At 45.7% G+C, this 24,741-nt stretch overlaps 1 protein-coding gene across 1 annotated transcript in view; it reads right to left on the bottom strand.

The window, feature by feature from the left end:
* LOC144174474 (corticotropin-releasing factor receptor 2-like) overlaps positions 1 to 24,741 on the bottom strand; it is a 309,774-nt gene that overhangs the window by 143,331 nt on the left and 141,702 nt on the right. The gene's annotated exons all lie outside the window — the stretch shown is intronic.

The raw sequence follows: 24,741 nt of genomic DNA, 5'->3' as shown, positions 1-24,741 counted from the left end.
CAGGGAGCGGGAGCAGCCGGACCACAGCAGTGCAAAGCCGTTTTGGACGGCACTGTAAAGCAGAGGCCATTAAAATATGTACAGTGTTTTATTCAGTAGCAATCGTCGTCATCCCTTTCGTCGTCGTCTTCCGACGTTACAGTCGCGTAGATCAAGTCCTCTTGTAGCTCGTCCTCGCCCCAGTAGACCGGCACGTCTTCATCAGCTCGTCCGGTGGCCGTTTCCACGTTTGCAATGGGGAGGGATGGCTTGACAGATTCGCCGTCATTGTCTTCGGCGCGGCGGACCTGTGGCGCGCCGGCCGCTACACGATGACGACGTCAAAAGCGGGAGCTCCTCATGTTGCGTAAGCCCACGCGCTCGCCTGGGCGACCCCGGGCGGTCGGCGCGTGGCACGCGCTTACGTGCGCTCAGGGTTTCGTCTCTACCGGGCAGACTTGTGTCGGCCTGAGCAGCTTTGCTGTTAATATATTGTCAGCTTCAAGGGAGCCGTATATTGCTGCTAAAACGCTTGGGCCCTAACAGTGGGCATAAAGACGACGCATATATAGCGAAATAGCTTTTTCCAACTAGTAGCACCGGAGGCACTGTAGTGCTCACACATGCCAACGCTGCTTAAAAGTAGGGAAAACCTTGGGCGCGTTTAGGGCAAAATAAATGTACATATTTAAAGCTACTTAAAAAGAACCCCGCGTTGAATTGGTCGTTACCAAAAACATGAAAGAAGTGGCACTGAAAAATGGAGGACTTAAATAATACAATTAACATGAAATAGCGTAGCTACGTTAGCACTGCCCCCCTGACGCGGCGGATACGGACACGAGGTAAGCTGCCGAACGAGAGCGACACCTTCACTGGCCGGTTTTGGCGGCGTAAATTCGTCGGGGCCTGTCCAATTTACGGTTTAATGGGCAAAAGAAATGAGGTGTTGTCCCGAGGTGTCACTCATTAGAATGGTAACGCTGTATGTGCTGGTGTCATTGCCGGCGGGAAAGAGGTCCGTAAGGGGGTTTCAAATTACCAGCGTTCCCCGGTATCGCACGCATAGAACTATCTCGTCTTCCGGGTTGGGTGTTGTCCAGTTACGTAATAGCTGTAACTTATAGACCTATTTTATCAAATTAGACAAACGATCACCAAGGGCGAGTTTTTTTACCCCACGGAATGGATATTTGTATAGTGTTTACATTTCCGCACCAATAATGTATTTAAGATTAAAAATGAAAATAATTTTAAAAAATCAAAGCCATTTTCTTAAAAAGAGATGGTTAAAACGGCTTCTATTGTGTCGGTATGGTGCAATGGGATAGACGCCGGCTTCATAACACGAGGGACCCAAGTTCTATTCCGACTAGAGGAAGCGTTTTTTCTTGGGGCACTTGATGTACCTTCGCTTATTATCCCCATCCATTTGTGTACCCACTGTGTAAATGTGGCTTTCCTGCAGTGTGTTTTGACGCGACATCGAATGCTACCACCGAATGAATAGAAAGCTTCGGCTTAAACATTTCCTCCCCCTCAGTTTACGCCGCTTGATAACATCATGGCGGTACATCAATTCTGTTCTGCAGACTTACAAAAGTGCCTCGAACATTCACTTTCTCCCAAAACTGTGATATAGTAGAACAACCTAAATATCAACGAAGTTGATAAGCAATTTTCAGAAGCCTAGATGAAGGACAAAAAAGAATGGGAAAAAAATTGTGTGGGTATTCTTTTTTTTTTTTTGTCGCTCCGGTAAAATGCGAGTGATTTTCTGCTTCCAACTATTTGCCTTGTGTTATTAAGGCCTCTGCTCTGCGCTGCCCCTCTCCTGCGCTGTCCGATTCCACTCTTTGCCACCACATTTTCTGTTACCATCAAAACCACCTCCTAATTCTAGTTCCGTCTTTCGGTGGCCATTCTCTTACACTGCTCGCCCGCTAGTAGTCGGTTTTCCTCTTTACATGCTGAGACCAACACCTCTCTTTTTTTCTGATTTTGAGCAATAACGCCCTTTACTCAAGTCCTCTCCATAATCTAAGACGTTTGTTTCTTACCCCTAAGTGCTACTTCTATCATTCATTTTTTCACTGCTCGTTGTGCCTATTTAACTGTTCTTCCGAGGTTCTTAGTAAGTTTCCAAGCCTCTCCCTCATCAGTCATCCCCTGGAGTACGGAAGGTACAGAGGTAGAGCGCTTTCCAAATCACTGCGGAGTGCTTGCCGAATACCCCTAAATTGTAAGAATTGTACGCCTCTTCCTACGCATTAGTAGGAAGGTTTTCCGGTTATTGTTATGATTCACTTCACTTTGTAATCAATAAACCACAGTAAGACTTCGTAGGTGTTTGCGGGTCAGATATACAGGTGCAGAGCAGCGTACATTTTGCTTAAGCAACATTGCCTCGGGCAGCACTTGAAGCCAACTTTTTTTGCCGAACCGGTAGAAATGAATGCGCGGTGGGAGAATTCTAGACGGGAGTTTCTCTAAGCCTATATCCACCCCGCCGCGCAAGCCCGATGACTAAGGCATGGGATACCGATTCAAGCGAAACAGACTCTTGCGTGTTCAAGACTTCGGCAAAGGTTACAGATTCTGAGGTGGTCGAAATTTATCCATAGCCCTTCACAACAGCGACTTGTGCACCTCAAGTGTTGGTTCACTGCGTACGACACCAATTTAAATATTTTAGCTGAGGTTTTTGAATGCGTAGTCATTTCAAGTAGGCGTGGGAAATAAATGAGGACGGAACCGGCTATCAACACAGAAGATTAGCAGCTTCTTCGGTCGGCTACTCTCTTTCCGTGTCCGGCGCTTTTCTTTTTATTTACCCACTCGGGCTACGGCGGAGTCCAGCGCTTGCTTTTTGAGATCCCCTGCCTTAGCAAAAAAGCCGCCGCCAATTTGCTACTACCCAGATGGCCCTTCCGCCGGCTTAAGGGAATTAGTCTTCGACGTCTCGTAGACAGACATCGCGCGAGCTACATCGACAGCCCGACTCCAGTACGGAGAATTCGATCTCATTTGACTCCACTACGGGGAATTCGAGCCTGCCTTTGTCGGAAATGAGACTATTGGCGGATTTTCCCAATATGAGACTACCCTTTCCCTTTGACAGCTTCGTAATCCATCTGTTCAACTACCTTCACTGAGGAGGGCAAAAAAATGTCTTATTATTTCAATGAATTTGCAAAGCCTTTTTTGAGACTATACAACGCAAATCTGGGGTATATTTGGGATAAAGTGATACTAAGAATAAATGCCGGGCCATCTTCATTAACGTGAAACCTGGGGAGGGGCAGGAGCATACAGTGTGTAAGTGTTTTCTTGGCGCCTTGGCGTTTTTGCCCACGGAGATGAAACCGTGGGGTGGGTAGAGAATCATGCTGTGCCGTAAGGGTTTTGTGTCTTTAAATTACGAAGGGTTTTAGCGCGAGGGCGTTGGAAAACGGGTGTCCCGGTGTTTTAGTACCACGACTACCTGAGACGACGAAGACGACAGGAGGCTCCAAGAGCCCGAGTCTCTAAGGGGCAGCGGCCCTAAAAAAATTCGTGGTGCCCAGCGGCAGAATTTGTCTTCCGATATACCGCTATCCAAAAATATACAACTGGGTTTTAACAACAACAACAGCAAAACAAAAAAATCCCTTTGTCGAAACACAGAATCGACGATAAACGAACGCCGGTGCTGCAGCACAATGCCTACAATGTAAAATCAGACCAACTCCCCGTTTTCTCCCATAGGAAGATCGATTTTGAATCATTAAAAGCGGAATGTAAATACAACACACTCAAAGTAAAATGCAGAACCATCTGACCTGCTCGATTTTTTTTTTTGCTCCGCCGTTATCCTTGATTAAAGACAAACACCGTGACTTCGCTTTGTTGTGATTGGATGGGTTCAAAATACCTTGTGTCTGAGTATTTGGGCTAGAGCGAAGACGCTATACAGGGAAGCGAGTCGTTAAAGAATTCATCGCAGAGTGCAAAAGCTGTACTTTAGGTCCGGGAATCTTTTCCTTTGCCGTAAGATTTTGGTTCAATGAAACAAAATACAACAGAACTTTTGCCAACATATCTTTAGAGTATGTTGTTCTATTGTGTTCTTCATGTACCCAATAAATTTTAATTAAAATTAAGCGTCAATTTGAATGATTAAAATTGACTGAATTTGTGTGAGTTCAAAAGAATTTCTTCTTTGGTGCAGACAAGGCTGGTCCAAAGAGACCAGTCGCTAACAAGAAGCTTTTGGAGATGGCGTGAATAAATTAGCAGACGTTAGGGCACTGTGATGGTGTAGTATCATTCTTCCCTCTTCTAGATGGAGTAAATAGGTAGCAGTGTCATCATTACTCGAAAAAAGAGGCACACAGAGAAAGCGTTAATGCCGAAAAGGTAATGCCTGACCGACAGGGGTTTCTGCTGGAAATGCTTTAATCCCTGGGTGCTACATTTGCATATAATTTCTCCTCCTTTCCCTCCTTGTTTTGTCCAGTCCGGTCTAATCCAGTCCAGTCCAGTCCAGTTGTCTTTCCTCAGCCCTAGTTCAAAATATTGTTTTAGTAAAGCGGTGAATTGCCGTACTTTCTGTGGCTTTTTTCTTTGCTTTGGTGATTTCTTTTGCAGACAACAGAAGCATGAATTCGACCTTTTACATGGCCGGTGCAACGTATGTCGCACAACACAAAATTCTACAGAAGCGCGGCCAAATTTCAATCTTAAGAAAATAAAAAAACAGCAAAAAAATGATCGAATAAGCAACAATGCTTAAGTATTGCTAATCCCAGACGTATTAAAAGAAGAAGACCCAAATATGAGAAGCAGGATGCAGCGCCGAAGAAGAATTTCATCAAAAAAAAAAAAACCCGGCCATCGCCACTAACGTGAAACCAGATGAGGGGCGAAGAACGCAGTGTCTAAGTGTATTATTGGCCCTTTGGCGTTTTTACACACGGAGATGAAACCGTTGGGGGTTATAGGTATACAGCTTTGTTTTAGAGGCCTTGTTTTTTGAAATACGAAGCGTTCTAGCGTGATGCGTTGGAAAACGAGTGTACCGGTGTGTTTTTTCATTAGATGTGACCTTCCAGCGCGAGCCGTTGGAAAACGAGTGTCCCGGTGTTTAAGTACCGGACCTCAATGAACGACGACGACGACAGGAGACGCCGACAGCCTGAGCCTCTAAGGGGGCTCAGGCTGTCGCCCCTAAACCGAACGGAGGCCAAGGGAAGGGCATCACAACAGTGTTTATCTCGTCCATTTCCCTCACCACCTCATCCCGCATCGGATGATGCATTCTCATGGAATTTGAGCTAACGTAAGATGTATACTTCTGAAAAGGAATTCAAAAGATAACAGAAGGAAACAGAAAGACTGTTCAACTTGTCTTAGACCCCTTGATCCAAAGGTTATATTTAAAAAAAATATACGCGGCCCCCACTAGGTCGGGAACAGCAGCGGAGGCGAATGTGAAAAGAAGTTTGTGAAGGCGGAGGCGAGAAGAACTCTGTTGTGAGAAGATGAGGCAGCAGCGGTCTCCGGATATCAGGCAACGGATAGGAGACGAAACAGGCCGTTGTCACGCCTCTTTCGGAGCGTGGAGGTGACGGTGTGTCATCACCATTGTCGTCGTCGTCATCAACATCATCGCCATCATCATGAGAGGAGAGTGGGCTATTTTTTGGCGGATATATGAGTACAGCCGCAAGTCGGCTCCACATTCTATGTTCTCACCAATTAGCGACAGCTTTGAGAAAAAAATCAGCACCAAAATTTATAAACCTCGTTCCGCATGCTAATATTTTATGGGAAACGCTAATATTTTATGCTCTCTTGTCGTCTTCCAGAGAAAGCCGGTAATTGCCGATTAGCACTCTAGCAGGTTCACCATTCAACGCAGATACCTATGCAGCGCGCTTAATAGCAGCAACGCTATCAATATAGCCTTGAAAAAATTCCTAAAACGGGCAAGCAAGAAGCCTGAAACGTTGTATTCGTTTACGTTCAATTAGTTTCCGTTAACATTTTTTGGTTATTCTCTAAAGGAGTGCTGACAAACATGAAAAGAATGCAGGAGACGAGGGTATTCCGCGATATCGCACGTTGCCTGTCAGGTAAGTGCAGTTCGTACACTTACGAATCTGGAGCAGTACCGAGCTGGTTACGTACGGCCCGAGGTACCGGTTTAAGCTCAGCCGTTGGATAATAATGAACCGTGTAGATTTGTAGGGGAACCTTTCCCCTTCATGCTGACTAATAATACGATGCTTCTTTACACGTTGCATATGGAAAGGAGAGAAAGACAGTGATGTGGAGGGGAGAGCAAAACAACATACACATTAGAACGCTAAGGCAGTATTGCAAATAAAAAGTAAAAAGTCAGCAGACATGTCAATATAGTTTTAAAAATGTATCGTGGAAATATTCGAGTTCATGCTTGAGTTCAGTAACCCTTGTCGTGCAGTGCCTCATCTGAGCCACCTATATGCCGATTTTCCTACGAACATTTACAGACTTCACGTTGACCCATTGATTTCTTTTATTTATTTATTTACTTCTTCAGCGCACTGTGATTGGTGGTCAAGACGTTGCTGCTGCAGTCTCGACAGTGAAGTAGGAGACATAGCGATGTAGCTATGCGTCAGATGAGCCGAAGCTGCATCTGTGCATCCCATGAGGGCTCCTCATACCTTTTTTTGCATGATAAGCCCCCCTTCCTACTTGGTAACGGCATACTATTGACGACATCCTCCGTTCATGTAGAAAACTTCGGCGGCATTGCCGCATTATTTTCTTTCGTACCCGACAAAGCAGTGGCAGCGTTAGTAGGAAACTTGGTTGACACCAAGGAAGTAACTTTGTTCCTTTCTATCCTGCTGTTATTTTCTTGGAGTTTCCCAAGTTTTCATGAATGCAGGACACGACAACCGTGTTACTTCAGCGTGAAGTGTAACTGAGTTTGCCTCTCAATCCGTGCGGAACGTGTCCCAAACACCGACGAAGACATCGATTACGTGGTAGTACAACGTCATCGCGAGAAAGGATGAGAAGATGAGATGAGAGGTCCTAGGAGAGAAGATGAGCAGAGCACATGACGAGGAACGGGACGACATGGCGTAAAAAATTCAGGCCTGTCACCTCTTCTAAAGGAATTGGTAAGAGCATGAAAAGTAGGCCAGCAATGGAACTGGCGTCACTTCAGCATTGTTAGTCTAGGAGATGCTATATTTCTGACCTCTCCTCAATCTTTGCAATGCCCCTCTCTTTTTCTCTGCAGTACTAAGAACGAGTTCTAAGGACCCGGCCTCTCAACAAAACTCCGACCTGTTTCACAGCCTCGAAATTTAAAATTGCTTGGGTGCCTCTGTGGGTGCGTGCTTGCGTGCGTGCGTGTGTGTGTGTGTGTTTGTGTGTGTGCGTGTGCGTGTGTGTGCGTGCATGCGTGCGTGTGTTTGTGCGTGTGTGTGCGTGCGTGTGTGTGCGCGCTCGTGGGCGGGCATGCGTGCGTGCGTGTTTGTGCGTGTGTGCGCGTGCTCTGTGCGTGTACGTGTACGTGTGTGTGTGCGTGTACGTGAATGCGTGGGTGCGTGGGTGCATGCGTGCGTGCGTGTGTTTGTGCGTACCTGTGTGTGTGTGCACGTGTGTGTGAGGGTTTGTTCGTTCCCTTGCGAGAAACTTGGGCAATGGCATACTGCCTGCAGGGTCTGCGACTGTTACTGCGTTAATGGGAGTGCAGTAGGCAGTAAACACCATAAATAGGCTTCCCATCAATCTTTCTCTTGGAGAAAAAATCGTATTAATGGCGCACTGCAGAACTTCTAAACATGTTGTCAAAATTTATTTCCAGTTGTGTTCTGAATTCTTTTGATATTTAAAAGTGCAGGTTTAACTCAATGGTGCGATTATATTTAATGACAAGCTCGAAACCTAAGCAACCTTTAGATCAGCGCCAAAATAATTTTGAGACTCAGTGAACCGGAAGAATAAACTCAAAAGGGTATAGTTGGGCCAGTTGGGCAAAGGTGCGAAGACCATTTTCGGGTAGCAGGACCCTGCAAGTACATGATATCCTCTCGCACGCCCGCTGATATCCGATACCCTCCCGCAATGCCACTTATCTTCGGCTTCACCACTTCATGTTGTACTGGATGCCGAACAGCCTTAAAATGGACCATTTGTGTGAATATAAAATGAAGGTACTTCGTGAGCTGGTGCGGCACTTCGCCTCCACAGATTGACTATTTCAAGCGCAAACATTGCAAAACGTTTGAGGAACAGTGAGTACAAAATAATAATAACTGATCATAGCAATGAAAGTAACGGGATTACTTAGAATTAGAATTGGCGGGCTTTTTCAACCTCATTCGGCATAAGTAATCATACCTAAAGCACAATTACACTTATCATGAAGTATTGTGAAACATCACTTAGTGGGGATAATTTGTTACGATGGTAAGAGCTTCACTGGTGCCGTGACGAGTGGTCATAAAGGGGTTCGGATAGGACAAACAGCTGACATTTCTCGAGATCACACGTTGTGAAGAAATATACAAGAATATCCGAAAGGAAATCAGAAAGACTTCCCGCAGAACAATTACAACAAATAAAGCAATGTCCATTCCGGTGATTTTTTTTTATTATTACATAGTACATTTGTGATTTCTTTGAAGTGGTTACCGTTTGCCATTATCTAGCGTGTCTGTATTATGCTTCTTTGCGCTTGCTTTGCTCTATGTTCTTTCTGTCAGTTAATATTTCATGAGTTCGTAAAATTGATGCGTGTACTTCACTCTATGGAGATTATTGTGCATTCGTTACTTAGAAGCTGGCTTAATATTCAGTCAGGATGCCCCTACCCTAACGTTGGCGTTTCTTGGTTGGGTGAAATTAACTTTTGCAGTGTTCGCGAAAACCATCGCATACAGCAGTAAATGTCGTGAACCTGCTTACAGATAAAAGGAAGGATAGTTGCGCGCTTATAGGATCCTTGACCGAAAAAAGAAACCAGGGCTGTATTACCGGCCAATAAAAATTGTGTGCTTATGAAAATGTGACACTAGGGTGAGTAGTTTCCTAGCTACGCAAAGTTTAGGAAGAAGTGACATACGACCTAATAGCCTTCGCCAGACTGGGCTATGCGTGGCAACGAAATATCCGTACTGAACGCTAATAAAAGTTACGCAGAATGGTTTTCTGAGCGGCCGTCAGCACCCTATCAGCCCCTATTAAAACTTCGCGCGGTTGGTCAAGTGTCGCGAGGATATGACAGGTTTCCGGCGAGGAGACGGGAAAAAAAGTTTTGTACACCGGAACTGAGGAAACTCTCGCACGGTCATCCTGCGCTTTCGAGCCTATGTTTTAAAAAAAATAACCAGCTAACCTTTAACGTTAGCCTAAGGGTTCCAAACCCCGAGCGGTGAAACTTCGGCTCGTGAAACTTTTGCGCTGTTGACAGGCTGCCAGCCTATGAATAATTCCCTTCTCGTGCTCAGTGTTTTTTATTTGAGTGCGCTGTGTGGCAAAAGTTAGTTATATTGTGGGCATAAAAACATCTAGCGGTACCCAACCAACCTAAAACTTTTCTGTGCATACGTGCATGGGAACGTTTTGGCGAATACACAAATTCCTCATTGTTGTTAAATCGCGTTACTCGAAATTTCCTTTTATTCGAAATGTTTAACGTCCCTACATTTAACGAAGCACTGAAGATAACGAAGATTTTCCCTGTGCAGAGGGGTGAAATATAAACAGGGTGTCTGTATGGGTAAATAAAATGAATTCGGTTGTAGTAAAGAGCGAACAGGGCCGTACGGCTTCTGAAGAGGTAATGATATCTTCTCGTTATTTTTAAGCAGGGCACAAAACCGCAGAAAGCGACGATGGTGCAGCGACACAGCGCTGCCTCATAACGGAATGTTTTTTTAGAAAATACAATTACTTGGGCAATCAGAATAGGGTTGGTGTACGAAACTATACAAAATGGTCTGAACATAAAGCACACACACACGCACGCACGCACATATGAACACACAACGCACGCACGCGCACTCCACACGTACACACACGCACATCCACGCACAACTGAAAAGAATGTATGTGCGTGCATCGTTCAAAAGACTCCAACGGAATAGTATGCAGAGGCCGCTGGCACATCAATCAACCTGCGGCTCCGAGAAAAGTCGCTTCCCTGATGGATGGACTGATGGCAGAATAAGGCACGTATTACCACTTATAACAATGGCTTACGCGTGTGAGACTTCACAAGCACATTTAACTGAACGCGCCAAAGAGACACAAAGCTTCGCGAGGCAGTGATTAGGCGCATACAAATATAGTGCTATTTTTCGCGCACTTTCGTGCTCTTAAGTAGGGTATTCAAACACATATATCCGGGAATCACCGATATACAATTTACCCCAAAGTGAGTGGATTCTGTCCGGAGATTCGGATTTTGTACTTTGCAGAATAACAGCAGTCCTGGCCCCAGGCCTTATTGCCCTTTGACTTGTTGAGTTGAGTGGGCGTGTACCGGCTATTTCTTCCCGTGCGATAAACAAAAAAACATTATGTACGATCTGATCCAGATTAGTTATAACTGCGGAAACAGGCCTCAGTTGGCTCATTTGCGGCATTAAGCGGTACAAATGAATCCTGTTCGTTGTCTTTACTGTGTGCGCATCAAAATCAAGCTTAAAGGGACCCTGCAACACTCTTTGAGCAGTGCAAGTAAACCTGCGCGACGTTTAGATTACACTGCCAGGAATACCTGAGCCAAATATTACTCGTGCACGTGAAGCGGTGAGCGCGCAAATTGATGTGAAAGACGCGGAAAAACCAACCGCTATCTCTTCAGCTGTCCTCATTATGCAATCCCTGGCATGGCCTAAGGGACGTCACGTAGGCCATGGCTGCCCGATCGGCTGTCACTGGTCAACTTCGCGGCTAGATTCTCCCATTTCCGTCGTCGTCATCGCTGTGTACGAACCTCTTCTATGCCTGAACCTGTAGGCACAGTTTTGCCGTTTCTTTTGTGTTTAGAGTGCGCGCAGAGTTTGAGTGATGAGCTCAATACTTCCCTTTCAACGGGACCACTCGACTACACACGTTTATAATAATGCTTCAAAAACGCCCTACCAGCCCGAGCGCGCACTTCCGAGCAGGCACCCATGCCTGCTTTTTTTGTGGCACCAGACCGGAAATAGGCCCCTCCGCGTTGCGGAGAAAAGGAGAAAACTAACCGGCATGTGATATAACAAAGGCCGCCGAAGAGAACGTCGCGAGCCGCCCCCCTCTCTGGGAGAGAGCGCGGAGCTTTCGTCGCGTTGTCCGCGGTCGAGTTGAGAGGGAACGATTATGCGCGATTTCTCATCGTGCGTAGTTTCGTTAATTGTGAACGGATTTTCATAATTCTTGCGGGAGGAGATTTCTGGGACAATAGACTTTATGCCAAAATACATTACTAGTAGTCGGTGGCAAGTGTTGCAGGGTCGCTTTAATTTTCGCTTATACCGCGTTGTTGAATACACCTGAATGGTATGGGCTTCTCTGTGGACTATATGTACACGGTATTTAAGGTGCGCGTACAGATTACAGTGGACGACCTGCATAGTGCTTGAGCTATAAGTTCTTCTGTTTATTTTTAAGTAATTAATTGTTGTTGCTGTAAATAATTAATTTATTTACTCGTGAAATGACCGAAATGTTTAGTTGAGTAGCCGATTTTAGCCGTTGCCTGATACATTCTTCTGCGGTTATGTGGTACTCTGATGGTAAGTAACACGGTGTAAGGCTTCAGAGCACGCGCACAGGATGCACAGGGCGCGCACATGCTACCTGTGGTTTACAATGCAAAGTGGACTAAAACCACTATTGCCATACCTCTCCAATTTTCTCCGTTGGACGCGGAATCACGTGCACATAGGGAATCGCAGCACTATTTTTTCATTCCTCTACGGGTGCAGCAATAGGGTGGTGCGGTTATTGACCCTGAAAATGGTTTTTATATAAACAGCTTTGTTGCCATTATGCCCCCAATCAATCTGAGATCTCCTTCCCCCACCCCCATACCAGCAGGTGTTCCGGTGCCCACCCCTAGGTGTGACAAATTAAACCTACTCGCCTTTTAATTTTCCTGGCAATTCATTCATTCATTCATTCATTCATTCATTCATTCATTCATTCATTCATTCATTCATTCATTCATTCATTCATTCATTCATTCATTTTGGCTCGAGCCAGCAAGGACCTGGAGTGGGAGCCTATAAGAAAACAAAACCCGACCGACCAGTCATGAGAAACCTCGATGCAAAGTATGATAATTTCACTTTTCCCATGTTTAATACATACTAAAAAGGTCGAAACATTCTTCAGGAGCGGGGAGTAGCTAGCTAAATGAGAATTGGTTTGGTTCATATCGACCGTAATACTAGCAAACATGAAATCGCTTCTAAAACGAAACAACAAAACATGAAACTAAAACCAGTTCTCTCCAAGTACATTAAATGTACAATTGAAACGAATTCTCTTGAAAAGCTCTAAAAACGTATGCCGCCATCCTGGTAGGGTGCAGTCCTGCTCACGAATACAGAGTAGTCATTTGCGAAGTGGAACACACCGATTACCATTCGAAGTTACTATCCACTTAACTTGGAAATATGCCACACTATTTAATGCTAAAAGCCGGATGACTCAACCTAGAGGTCATCACCCTCGCCCACAAAAGCGCAATCAATGTAAAAGAAAAGAGGGGTCTGAGAAGCTTTAAAATGAAATGCTAGAATTGTCTCTTAAAACCTTCTGCGCAGTCGGGTAGATTATAGTTACTTTTACTCTTCTCAGGAGATTATACATGCCACAAAGAGAGAATTAGGTCATTGACTTCAATTCTAACGGCTAAACAATTATCCGAAAAAAGCTTTAGCGTTCTTTTCCCAAGTTTCAGTTCATGAGCTTGCGTTTTTGATAAGACTGCGTGTAATCTCAGGGCAGTCGCCAGAATTACCGCCGGGAAATTCTCCCAGCAGTTTCTTTAAAGGTGGCTGGCCTAAAAATCACTGAATAATATTACCTCCCAACGTAACCTAATATACCTAACCTCATCAAACCTAACGCAACCTAACCGAATGTACTATTACCTACCCAAATCCAGCCCAACTGCAACTAACCTAACCTAACCCAGCCCAACGACACAGAACACAACCTAAATTAAACCTAATCCAACGCATTCTAGAAGCCGTGTGCGTCGGTTTTTTGATATAGTAATACACAAAATAAAAAAGCAAAATCAGGACGAGCAAAAACTTCCAAAATTTTGAAAGCTTAAAAAAAACGAAAAATTCGTCAACGCCGGAGTCCAGCCAGGGCCTTCGTGTTCACAAGCAAGTGCTATACCACAGCGCCACAGGAGCAGCTGCAGAGCGAAGATTTTAGGCTATATTTGTTCCAGAGAATCTTCGGGTGGCGTGTTTAGCCAATCAGAGGCTACTGCCGTGAGAAATTTGTGACGGTAATTCTCATGGTTGCCGCGATAATAGACACAAACTTTTGATAAAATGGCGCTTCCAGCAGACTTTGAATATTCACGGCCCGAAGAAGTCGTGAATGTCACCAATATTCATCATTCGAGCTCCTCACAAAACTGTCTTAAACCGTCGCGGACAAGGGGATGAGGAAATACAGTTAACGTGGGAGTGAGCGCACATTGATATGGCTAGGCCTGAGCTTCGTTACTCCGTGAGTTCTGTCAGGGCGTGTACACACGCGGGCGGGAGCGAAATGTTTAGATGACGAAATACGCTTTTGGGCTCGCTAACCTCTTTGAAAAGACCACTGGTCTCTTATTCGTTGCCTCAGAGGACGGCGGCATCACTTCGCAGGAGTAAGCCTCGCAGGAAAGCCTTAAAGGGACCCTGCAACACTTTCAATGAACGCTTTCATTTTTTCTTTCGCGTCTAGAAGCACTGCGAAAGCTACAGTTATCGCCAGCACGGAGCGGCAGTGCGTGATTTTCTCGTCGCACCAGATATGCCTTTCGTTTCGGCTTTGTTTCTGTGGCTTTATTTTTAAAGTTGATATCAAAAAGCGTTCATTGCTGAAGCTGAAGGAAAACTGGCCAACAGAAGCTACATGGCCTAAGTGACGTAATTCGGGCCGTCGAAGAACGTCAGAGCGGGAAAGAGAGAAAAATCTTTTGAGCGAGTTTCCGAGTTATCTGATGAGCATAGAGGAGTAAGTTTCGGGTGAGGTGCTTCGCGACCGCCTAATCTAAGTACTGGATGTGCTGATTTATTACGCTCTGCAAGCATTTTAGATTTTGAATAAAGTTGAAAACGTGTTGCTGGGACTGTTTAATCGCCCGTAATCGCTGCGCGTGGACCTCAGGCAAAATACACGCTCAATGCATGACTCTCTTGGGAAGTGTTCGCTAAAATAGCACAACGTCTTAGCCACTGAGGCACCGCAGCGGGCGAAAACAGAGTGTTTAGCCGACCTACTAAATCGCCTTCATGGTACTCTGTTAGCAAAGGGGAGAAAAGAAGAAAGGCCCAAGAGAGAGGAGGGCAGAAAAGAGATACACGCTAATAGAGGGGGCAACGCAATTGGGTAAGAAAAGGCAAGTGCGAAAGCCTCAGAGGGAAAAAATCTAAAGTATTTTTAATTAAGTCGGTGTCGTTTAGGTATGAAAAAAGAAATTTTAGGGCTGGGCGTTGCTGACAACAGGAAGACCAAGGCCCTAAAATGTTATTTTTTTAAGTCACTAACCTATGCCTGTAATGTTGTGAAGCATCCAGCTTCAGTGATGGCCCCGGAACCCGAGGAACCTCTGGGTAAACCAAGACAAATGCGCAGGCTGTTCGGTCACGCAGCTTCTAGCTTCATTTTGTTAGTAGACGCTGCACGGTGCTGTGAGGAAAGTCTATAGTGTGTGAAGCCATCGACGCAGGCTTTGTGAAGATGTAGCATCGAGCCGCAATTGCTGCGTGATCGCGAACAGGCAAGATATCTGAGAACCTGAGATGTCGCAGAGATGCAGGCACATAGTCTTTTTATCTCAGCTGGCCAGGAGAGATTTCAATCGATGATTACGCCAATATCCCTTTGAGTCCGGGCGTACGGGAGGGCGCGACCACTCAGCAGAATTGGGCACCGATACATGCGCTTCTTTGTGAACGCCATTGGTACGCTTTTATCGTGCGATAGGTTAAGTCCACGAGCTGCAAGGTACGATCAAATGGAGGCAAGGCCCTTCTAGAGGGGTACGTCGGGAGTGTGATGCGTAACAGGTAAAATGTCGTCTGCGTAAATCGTGATGTTGACTCCCAGCGGTAGGCGCCGTTTCAGTTGTATGAGAGTCAAATTAAAGGGCAATGAACTTAAGGGGGCTCCTTGTGGAATTCTTTTTTCGACGGGGAAACGTGATGTGTCACCGTCCGAAGTGCGCATGAAAAGCTGACTTCCAGCAAGGTAATCATCGATCCAGGCATAGAGTCTTCCTCCAAAGCCATGTACTGCAAGAGCAGTAAAAATATCTGCGTGTGTGACAGAGTCGTAGGCAGCTTGTATGTCTATTGCGATTGGTATGCGGCTATAATCCAATTCCTCCTCAACTGACAGGATTAGGGTAATTATATTGTCAATGGACGATCTGTGCTTACGGAAGCTATTCATCTATTTCAGGTAAAGGCGTCTGCTTTCGAGAAGCCAGGACGTTCTTTTATGTACCATCTTCTCCAACAGTTTTCCAATACAGTTCAACAAAGCTCTAGGCCGAAAAGAGGAATAGCACGTGGGCGGCCAGCTAGGCTTTAGAATAGGATTAATTTGCGCGAGTTCCCAATCAGAGAGCAGCTTACCGCTCACCCAAGAGGAATTCTAGAATTCTAGGAGGCGGAGCAGGCCATTGTGAGGTAAGTGGGTGAAAGCTGCGTTTATAACGCCATCCGGACCTGGACACTACTTCGTATTCAAATGGGAAATTGCTGCTGCCAGTTCTTGTAATGTAAAAGGCAGGTGAAGTTCTGAAGCAATTGATTCGGGAGGCTTAAGAGGTGGAAGTGTGCTGAGCGTTGATGAGAGGAGGATCTTGCAATATTCTTCTGCAACCACTTTCAAAGGGGAGCACTTGTGCAGGGAAAGAGCAATGAAAGGGCGCAGCTGCTTAGGTTACGCGCATACCTAACCCTTTGACAACACGCCAGATACGCATCAACGGGGTGTGAGTATTTAACGTTGCGCAAAAGTTCCTTAACTGTTGTCGCTGAAGCTTGTTTAGGTGACGAATTCCGTGTCTCGGAGCCCTTCGAGAAGTGCGCGGAACAGTTTGTCAGATATAAAAAAAAAAATGTTAGCATGCACGGTGCTCGTGTCATGCGGTGAAGCCCACCTCCAATTCAAAATGTGCAATTTCGGGTGGCTTCCTGGAATAAATCTGGCGGTTTGTCATTATCAGAGGCACCAATTTGCCCCCACATAACGTAAAAGCATCTTGTCAATGACTGATAAATCTCCTGCAGATTTTTTTACGGAAGGCTTTTCGCTCCGTGCAGCGACGAATGGCCCACAATGTTTGGCACTAAGCGTCGTTTTTGGGTTGATTCCAGAGTTTTGTTCTTAAGCATGTGGATTTCCGAAAACAGTGAAGTATCATTGTTAGCGATGTGAAGCCTGGATGGAAGCAGACTGGAGTTCATAGCGGCGGAGAGCCTGGAGGACGTCAAGGAAGAGGTCTGGTGGAGGAAGCGAATTGAGTTTGTCGAGAGAAATCTGTCACACAACCGATATCACACTGCTTGCGCAGACTCCACGGCAGAAGTCGCAGTAATTGCTTATGTGATTTCATATAATGGGCTTGGACTTGTAAACAACAACACACTTAGCGTTCTCCTCATTTCCGGAATTTAAGCTGGTGACAGGGAAAGCCACCAAAATGAAATGCTTGAGAGAATAGCGTCGATAGCCACTCTATTTGCCCGAACATTCAGCTTACATTGAGCACTATGAAAATGTACACAACAAAAGTGCTGGGCTACCGACTACTTTTGGTATTTGCCTAATATATTTCTAACTCAGATATTCCTCTAAGCCAGATATTTCTGAAAGACTTATTACGGGGCCTGACATGATCAGTTGCGGACACAAAATATCTGTTGTCAGATGGCGGCAAAAAGGATGTCGGGATGCAGTTGCCTGTTGCCCTTTCTTAATGCATGGGCGCTGAGGCAAGTAACCTAAATGAGTCCGTTCAGTGATCAGGCGGTGTCTCAGTATACAAACTGCGGTACAGATCGTTTACCACTCAGTTGCAATGCAGGTGCATACACACAAGAGGGGCTAAATAGTTTCGCCCGCATCAGAGGCGCCGCAGGCAGCGTCGTCGATTATTCCGATGAGCCATGGGCAACCCGGTACACCTGCTTCTGCATCCCCAACCTCTTTGTGTTCACCGGTTGTAGGTAATTATTTTATTTACTTTTATTTTTCTTCTTTGTATCTTCGCTTTTCTTCTAACTTTAGTAAATCAAAGCCTTTTTCTACGGCCGTGGTGGTTATGCAAGGGAAGGAGTGAAACACTTGCCGCATAACATTCGGCTAAGGGCCCTGGAGGCTTTATTGTTAATGCGGGTTAGGAAAGAAAACTTGCATCAATATGGGTACGTAGTGCTCCTCTTTTGTGAAAGGAAGCAAGATAAGCCACGCTTTCTATTTATAACGCCTGTTTAAGCACTTATAGTCTCCTCATACAAGGTGATTCCGCAATGGAGTACGCATCTTCCACGCAAAAAAGTTTCTTGCGCAAAGACTCACTCCCACGTGCGGAGAGTTGGCGCAGCGCGTTTAAATGCGGCGGCTCTATAGCATACAGTTATTCAAAACGCAGCCGCGTTCTGCTATCTAGTCAAATAATGCGTTCCCGTAACGTTACGTCCACCGTTTTCAGCTACACCGCATTTTACAGCAGGGACTTTACGCACTTATCGTACGCGAAAGACGATTGCGAAACAACTGGTTCAGCTAGAGCCGTGCTATATCGCGGTCTATGCATAAAAGCCACCCCGTCCAAACATCACCTCTGCCATGGCGGCTGTGTATGCGGAGTGTGATATTTCAATGCAAAAGCATTATAGCAAAAGCCCTAATGCAAAAGCCTTTTTCCGCAACAACAGAGTATGGCGTCGGCGTGACCGAAAATTGCCCTAAAAATGTCCGATAGTGCAAGGAGAGTAAAACTGAAGATTTAGTGGCCGGGAATTCGAAGCCCAGGGCTTTCGAAATTCTACGCATCTGCACCACATTCAATCCTTCTTCGTAGCTGGCAAGATGTGGACTTAGTTAATGCATTGTGGTTTTCAATTTAGAAACGTGTCAGAAACACGTGCTGAGGCCTGCAAGAGTAACCTGTGAAAGCTAACTACGCGAGTAAGGAAAGACGTTTACGCTAATAGCGTATATGTCCGGATAACTGGGGCGATTGACCATGCCTCTCATTAATTTCCCCGAGCTACGTAGGAAATGACGCAAGAGGCAGATTATGATGCTGACGATGATGATAATAATAATACAGAGAAAACACAATGCTTTCATCAGTGCTGCGTCCACTACAATGTACCGAGGACGTTACACCATGATTGTATAAAGTGACAATACCTTCATTGGTGCTTGGTATGGTGTGATGTACTCTCGACGAGACGTCATGATAGTATACACAGTGGAAATGTTCCATCACCACTGTGCTTTAAATAAAACTTAAAGCTTTCGCACAATTGAACACGCATGCAGCCTTAGGTGTCTGTCTAAATTTTTTACTCTTCGTAATGTAACGCGGAAATGCTTAGTACGTCTGCCTGTTACTCGAATGACCCAGAAATGTAACTGGCGAGCCTGTTCACTAGTTGGCCATTTTCCAAGCGGGAATAAGCGGGTAAGTTATTGGGAGGGAGAGATGGCGGAGGGAAAGGGGATAAGGAATATTTGTACAGTTGTTGAACAAGGTAGCGGAGAACGAAGCGGAGGATGCAAAAACGAGTGTATGGCGAATGGGGATGGGAAGGGAAAAGTGTCTGAAAGGAATAAGGAAGTGAAGGGGACGAGTACAATTCGAGTGGGGGAACATGAGGGAGAGGAAGAGGGAATGAAGCAGAATCAGCTATGGTGTTGGGAGAGGCAAGAGATCTGCCGCAGAAGGGGGAAAGGGAGAATCGAGAGGGCAGGTTGAAAACCCGAGGAGAGAGCACGGTGATAAACGTGTAGCTGTTCTATCGTGGAATGAGGAAAATGAATGCTGAGGTGGATATGAGTGAGTGGGAAGGATTGCGTAAGACATTTGCAGGGGGAGCGAAGTGGAATAGAGACAGGTAGGAGAATAGGCATGGTGAGGTGAATTGCCAGTATGGAGGATATTAGAAAAGGGGAGAGGTAGAACGGTAACTGGGGGAGGAAGAAAGGCGGAAGGGGTAGAGAATAGGAAGATGCATAGAGAATAGAGGAGGGGGAGCAAACTACAAGGGAGAGCGAAAACGAGAAGGTAACAGGAGAAGAAAGGACAAAGGGGAAAGAGACTTTAGGGGTACGAAACGCGGAGGGGATGTTAGGCCGGAAGGTAGGGGTGAAAAAGTAGGTTAAGAACGGCAGGGCAAAGAAGGGGATGTTACGTGCCAGGGTCAAAAAACGCTGTCGTGTTTGACGTCATTTGCAGTCATTTTTTTTTTCTCCTTGTACCCTTCATTTGCCTTTTCTTGCCTCTTTCGAGGAGAGGGGAAGAGTACAGTGTTTTCCCAGGTTAAACTCCACACCACTACCTTTTACCCTTTCCTCCCTCCCTCCATTCCTTTTCCTTCCTTCCTTCCTTTCTTTCTTCCTTCATTCCTTCCTTCCTTCCTTCCTTCCTTCCTTCCTTCCTTCCTTCCTTCCTTCCTTCCTTCCTCAAAAGTTTCCAAACTCTTATCTATAGCATCTTTGTTTCCTGCGTGTATAAAAATAAAATTGTGATCAGAAAAAAGAAAACATGCGCCAGGTGGCCTTTTGAAGGCCTTGCTGCTCACGACCAACTAAGTAAGGAAGCAGTCTTGATAAAAAGAACTACGGGAAGTTCTGCCCATGCCCCGGCACCCGTTTTAAGCCGGCATAGCTAAGGGCAGAGCTGCATTCAATACTCTAGGTATTTGCTTGAACAGGAAAAATGCTCCGTTGCCCACAAAGACGTAAGCAAATGCGACAACGGCAGCGTCAATAACGGCAACCATAAAAACGGCATCGTGGTGTAACCTCGCAACTCGTTGAGAGCTTGCGACAGGTAACGCGTGATTGAGAAACCTTTGTGCACATTTTTGCGGACACACATGAGCATCGGTGCTGCCACGATGACGCAACATGGATACTGTATCGCCTGAATGCCAGGTGGTCACGACGTATCCTCCAAGCCGAAGAAAGGAGGGGGGGCTATGCGACAGCCCGAAACCTTGTCGGCATGCAGCTTTCAGCGCTACCATTATGTAACCGTTGGCAGTGACATGCTGGCTTCGTGTTAGGGCGAAAAAGAAGTGTAAGGGAACTTTCTGTGCCAGGTAACAGAAGCAAGTGTATGCCCACGTAGCCATGCGTAAAAATGAATGCTCGGGACACCCTTTAGCTGAAAAGCTGCCCTGTGTCATCCAGTGTAACTATTGAACATTGCGAAGAAAAACACGGGTACTTATCCTGATAACAATAAGGGAAGCGGAGGTTTCAGGAGAGCAGAAAAAAACGTTTTATATGTCTTCAGCCCAGCAAGAGAGCGCATTTCTCCCCCTACTCCCTCCTCGTCAAAGTTGGAGGTGGCTTTTCATTCTACTCCCGAATACCGTAAACACTCGAGCTGCCCAACTTTATTCGCTTTTCTTTAGCGTATCCGGATCAGGTTGATAAACCCCTTCTGTCTGTCTGTCTGTCTGTCTGTCTGTCTGTCTGTCTGTCTGTCTGTCTGTCTGTCTGTCTGTCTGTCTGTCTGTCTGTCTGTCTGTCTGTCCGTCCGTCCGTCCGTCCATTCGTCCGTCCGTCCGTCTGTCTGTCTGTCATTCTGTCTGTCTGTCTGTCTGTCTGTCTGTCTGTCTGTCTGTCTGTCTGTCTGTCTGTCTGTCTGTCTGTCTGTCTGTCTGACTTAGCCTAGCTTAGCTTAGCTTTCGGGCAAAACTCAGAACCTATATCTTTATGTTTAACTAACCCCGCACTTTGCCTCTTCGTCGTTTGATGTAACACTTCCTTGCGTAACGGTAATGAGCAACTTTAGATTCTTTGATACTTCCCTGCCGTGAGTGAACCTAAAACTTATTTTCGCAGAAGCTTTGTAATTGTACAGTAATCGTATTAACAACAGCAGCGAAGACTGCGACGGTGACTACAACAACAACAAAAGCAGCAGCAATTACAAGCAGCTAAATTAATGCCGACTAAATTCAACAACCATAGCTGTCAAGGGAAGACATTCGGCGCGCTTAAAGGATTCCACAGCGGAGACAGGAATTTGCGCATCGCTACAGCAAGGTAATTAGCTGAATACTAACAAGATTCCTCGATTGGCTTTGTCCCCTTAGTACGTGAATCCCGCCCCGTAGATAGAGCTGACGTCACGTATTATTTCCCCTTGTGTTTCCTTTCAAAGCTACTTGAAGGACGTAAGCCGTTCAATAAAAGAAGGTAATCACGCTTAAAACACCCAATATTTTATTTAAATCATGAGACGGTCTCGTGCATATTTTCGCTATGAGCGCATGCAAGACTCATTCGACTCATTTGCATCATTAGGATGTATGAATTTCGCTTGTTAGATTGGGTGCCTAGATTTCGCTTACGGGCAAGGAAGCGGGCGCGACAGACGCACCATAGATTCGTGCTTATAAAGCGTTGTCCAATACACGTCTGCGGATGCGGGCTCAGATGCGTGCACAGTTCTTTCCTGCCCTTCAGAGTACGTGCACAGGCATTAAAGTACACGCACTATTTCCTGCGTTCTACCCTCTTATTGATTGATTGATTGATTGATTGATTGATTGATTGATTGATTGATTGATTGATTGATTGATTGATTGATTGATTGATTGATTGATTGATTGATTGATTGATTGATTGATTGAACGAACGAACGAACGAACTTGTAACAGGCCCAACTGTTTGAATTGATTGCCCGTTTTACAAACCGTTGAGAGAGCCAGCGAAAAACATTTGCCTTACATGATGTTAAAAGAAAAGTGGCAGAGCCCCTTCACCCCCCCCCCCCCCCCCCCCAGAATCGGCCAGAAGCACTTGGGGACCGATGGCGCCTTTGGCCATTCGGACGATCCTGATCTGAACGTACGTCCGGGTCGGAGCTGCGAAAAGCAGTCTCCCAGTGCTTCTCGTTCTCAAAAAGGGAGCACCTAACGGATTCTGTTCCTGAGGGCATTCGCAAAAAATATGGTGTTGGTCTGCCCTGCCCGAATATTGCTTGCACTCGCTCGTGTAGAGCCTGAGGTAACAGCGACTCTACATGACAGGACTGGCGAATGTATTTGTCTGTAAGAAGCACCATGGTACAGAGTTGATTGATTGATTGATTGATTGTGGGGCTCAACGCGCCTACGCAACGCAGGCGATGAGGCGCGCCGTAGTGGAGGGCTCCGGATTAATTTTGACCACCTGGGGATCTTTAACATGCGCCGAAATCTAGTACACACGGGCGTTTTTGCTTTTCGCCTCCATCAGAAAAGCGGCCGCCGCGGCCGGGAATCGAACCCGCGACCTCGTGCTCTGCAGCGCAAATGGTACAGAGTACTATTTGTTGAGAGTACTGTGACCAGGAGGATATTTAGCCAGTTCCAGTCTGCTTGGTCAATTATGTCCCTGCACGATACAAGGCAGCCCCTTCCCTCCAGCACGCGAGAAGTGCTCGGATGTTTTCTCGACATCATCGGCTCGGTTATCCAGACCTCAAGCCGCATCGTGTGCGCCCTCGTTACCGGGAAAAAAAAAAAGAAAAGTGTGCGGGTGCCCGTACTTTTTGCCCTTTTCTCCGTTTTTTGAAGTCGATAATTATTCTCAGTGCCCCGGAAGAGACCCGTACATTTTAAAAACCCTGTAAATTGCAGGCTTTGAGTCGCTGACAGCCAATTTACCTTTGGGATTTAAGCACGCATTTCGTGTGGTTAACGGTCCGAGCGTTTGCGTAGTAATAATGTATTACGATGTGACGTTACTGTTAATTACGCGGGGACCCTTCAGCGCGACCGGCGAAGAAAGAAAGAAAGATCCTGATTAGGAGCAGGAGCTACCGATAGCAATGTGAAAGAGGCGCTGTCAAAACGTAAAATTAAGAATTTCCCCATAGTGGGCATGTATGGCAGGATAAAACAATTCTAACAAGCCAAATGTGCCAAGGGGTTACTTAGTTTTTTTTTTTTTTTTTTTTTTTTGCTGTTTCTGCTGTTTGGGATGCGCGGACTTTGCTATTACCGTAGACGTAGATTTACACCGCATCCAATCTAAGACGCGTTGACGTACGAACGTCTTAAAGAAAAAGAAAAAAACAGTGCGGGGAAAAGCAGCTTGAGTAGAAGCCCGCGTGTTATCGCAAAGAAGATTTTGATGTGTTCAATGCACCGCATGGGAAAAAAACATAGGTGTGCCCTGCTTGTTCTGTTTATATTTTTCAAAACCTTTATTTCTCACTTTTTGTAGCATAAGAATTAGGGGCATGTGTGATATATAGTGACAGAACAATGTAATTTTCGTTGGACACATCTTCCGCAACCTTCACGGGGCTGTCGTGCATATAGAAGTCACTCAGAAAATGGGGTCGGCGTTGCTTACGCAGTATAGAAATACATCTCCATGCAGTTCAAAGGCGTAGTGCGTTCGAAAGGGAACGAGTGAAAAACGCGTTCCCGGCAATCTGTCTGAAACAAATATGTGCTATGTTTCCCTGCGTCTTGATTGTTTGTTTAGTTGTCACATACAAATGTTTTTATTGTACATGTTCGCTAACTTCTGATGGTCTTATTTCAATGCGTCCAGGGGAGTCAAATAACGAAAAATTCCGGGCCGTCTCTACTAACGTGAAGCCTGGGGAGTGGCGGATTATGCAGTGTATAAGTGAATAATTGTGGCCTCAGCGGTTTTGCCAACGGAGAAAAAACCGTGTGGGGGTACATGCAGGCAACTTTGCTATAAATGTGTCTTTGAAGCAGGAGGTGTCCTAGCGCGAGACGTCGGAAAACGAGTGTCGCAGTGTGTTTTTTAGGACGCCGTTCCGATCACGCAGATGAAACGTTCTGGCGCGAGGCGTTGGAAAACGATTGTCCCGGTGTGTTTCTTTTAGTACGCGTTACGTTCTTGCGCGATCTAGAAAACGAGGGTCCCGGTGTTTTATTACCGTAACTACATGATAGGAGATACGAGGACGACGACAGGAGACGCCGATATCCCGAGCCCCTAAATGGTTTCGCCCCTATTAACAAGACATCATGCTTGTACAATTTGACTCCGGAACTTCCTTGTCGTACATTCCGTAATTTCAAGACTCAGAAAAAGATTTTTTATGCTCGTTAGTGGTTTTTCTTTAGCATACTAGGATACTGATATTCGGGGAGAAATCGGGTGCTTTTGTAAAATCATCACCAAATTCTGGTTCGTTCGGGTTAAATCGATGTATGTACTAAGTTAATTGTAATACAAGCAGTTTATATTAGAGGCTATCGCAATATTTTCAACTCGAATGCGTTAAAATTGGTGTTTTTTTTTTTCTCAACCTGATAA

Source organism: Haemaphysalis longicornis, unplaced genomic scaffold (assembly GCF_048455015.1).
Source record: "Haemaphysalis longicornis isolate Haplotype H1 unplaced genomic scaffold, Haemaphysalis longicornis Haplotype H1 scaffold_3, whole genome shotgun sequence".
NCBI classification, from domain to species: Eukaryota; Metazoa; Arthropoda; class Arachnida; order Ixodida; family Ixodidae; genus Haemaphysalis; species Haemaphysalis longicornis.
The sequence above is the reverse complement of the archived record's forward strand: the minus strand, read 5'-3'. Positions and strand labels throughout refer to the sequence as shown.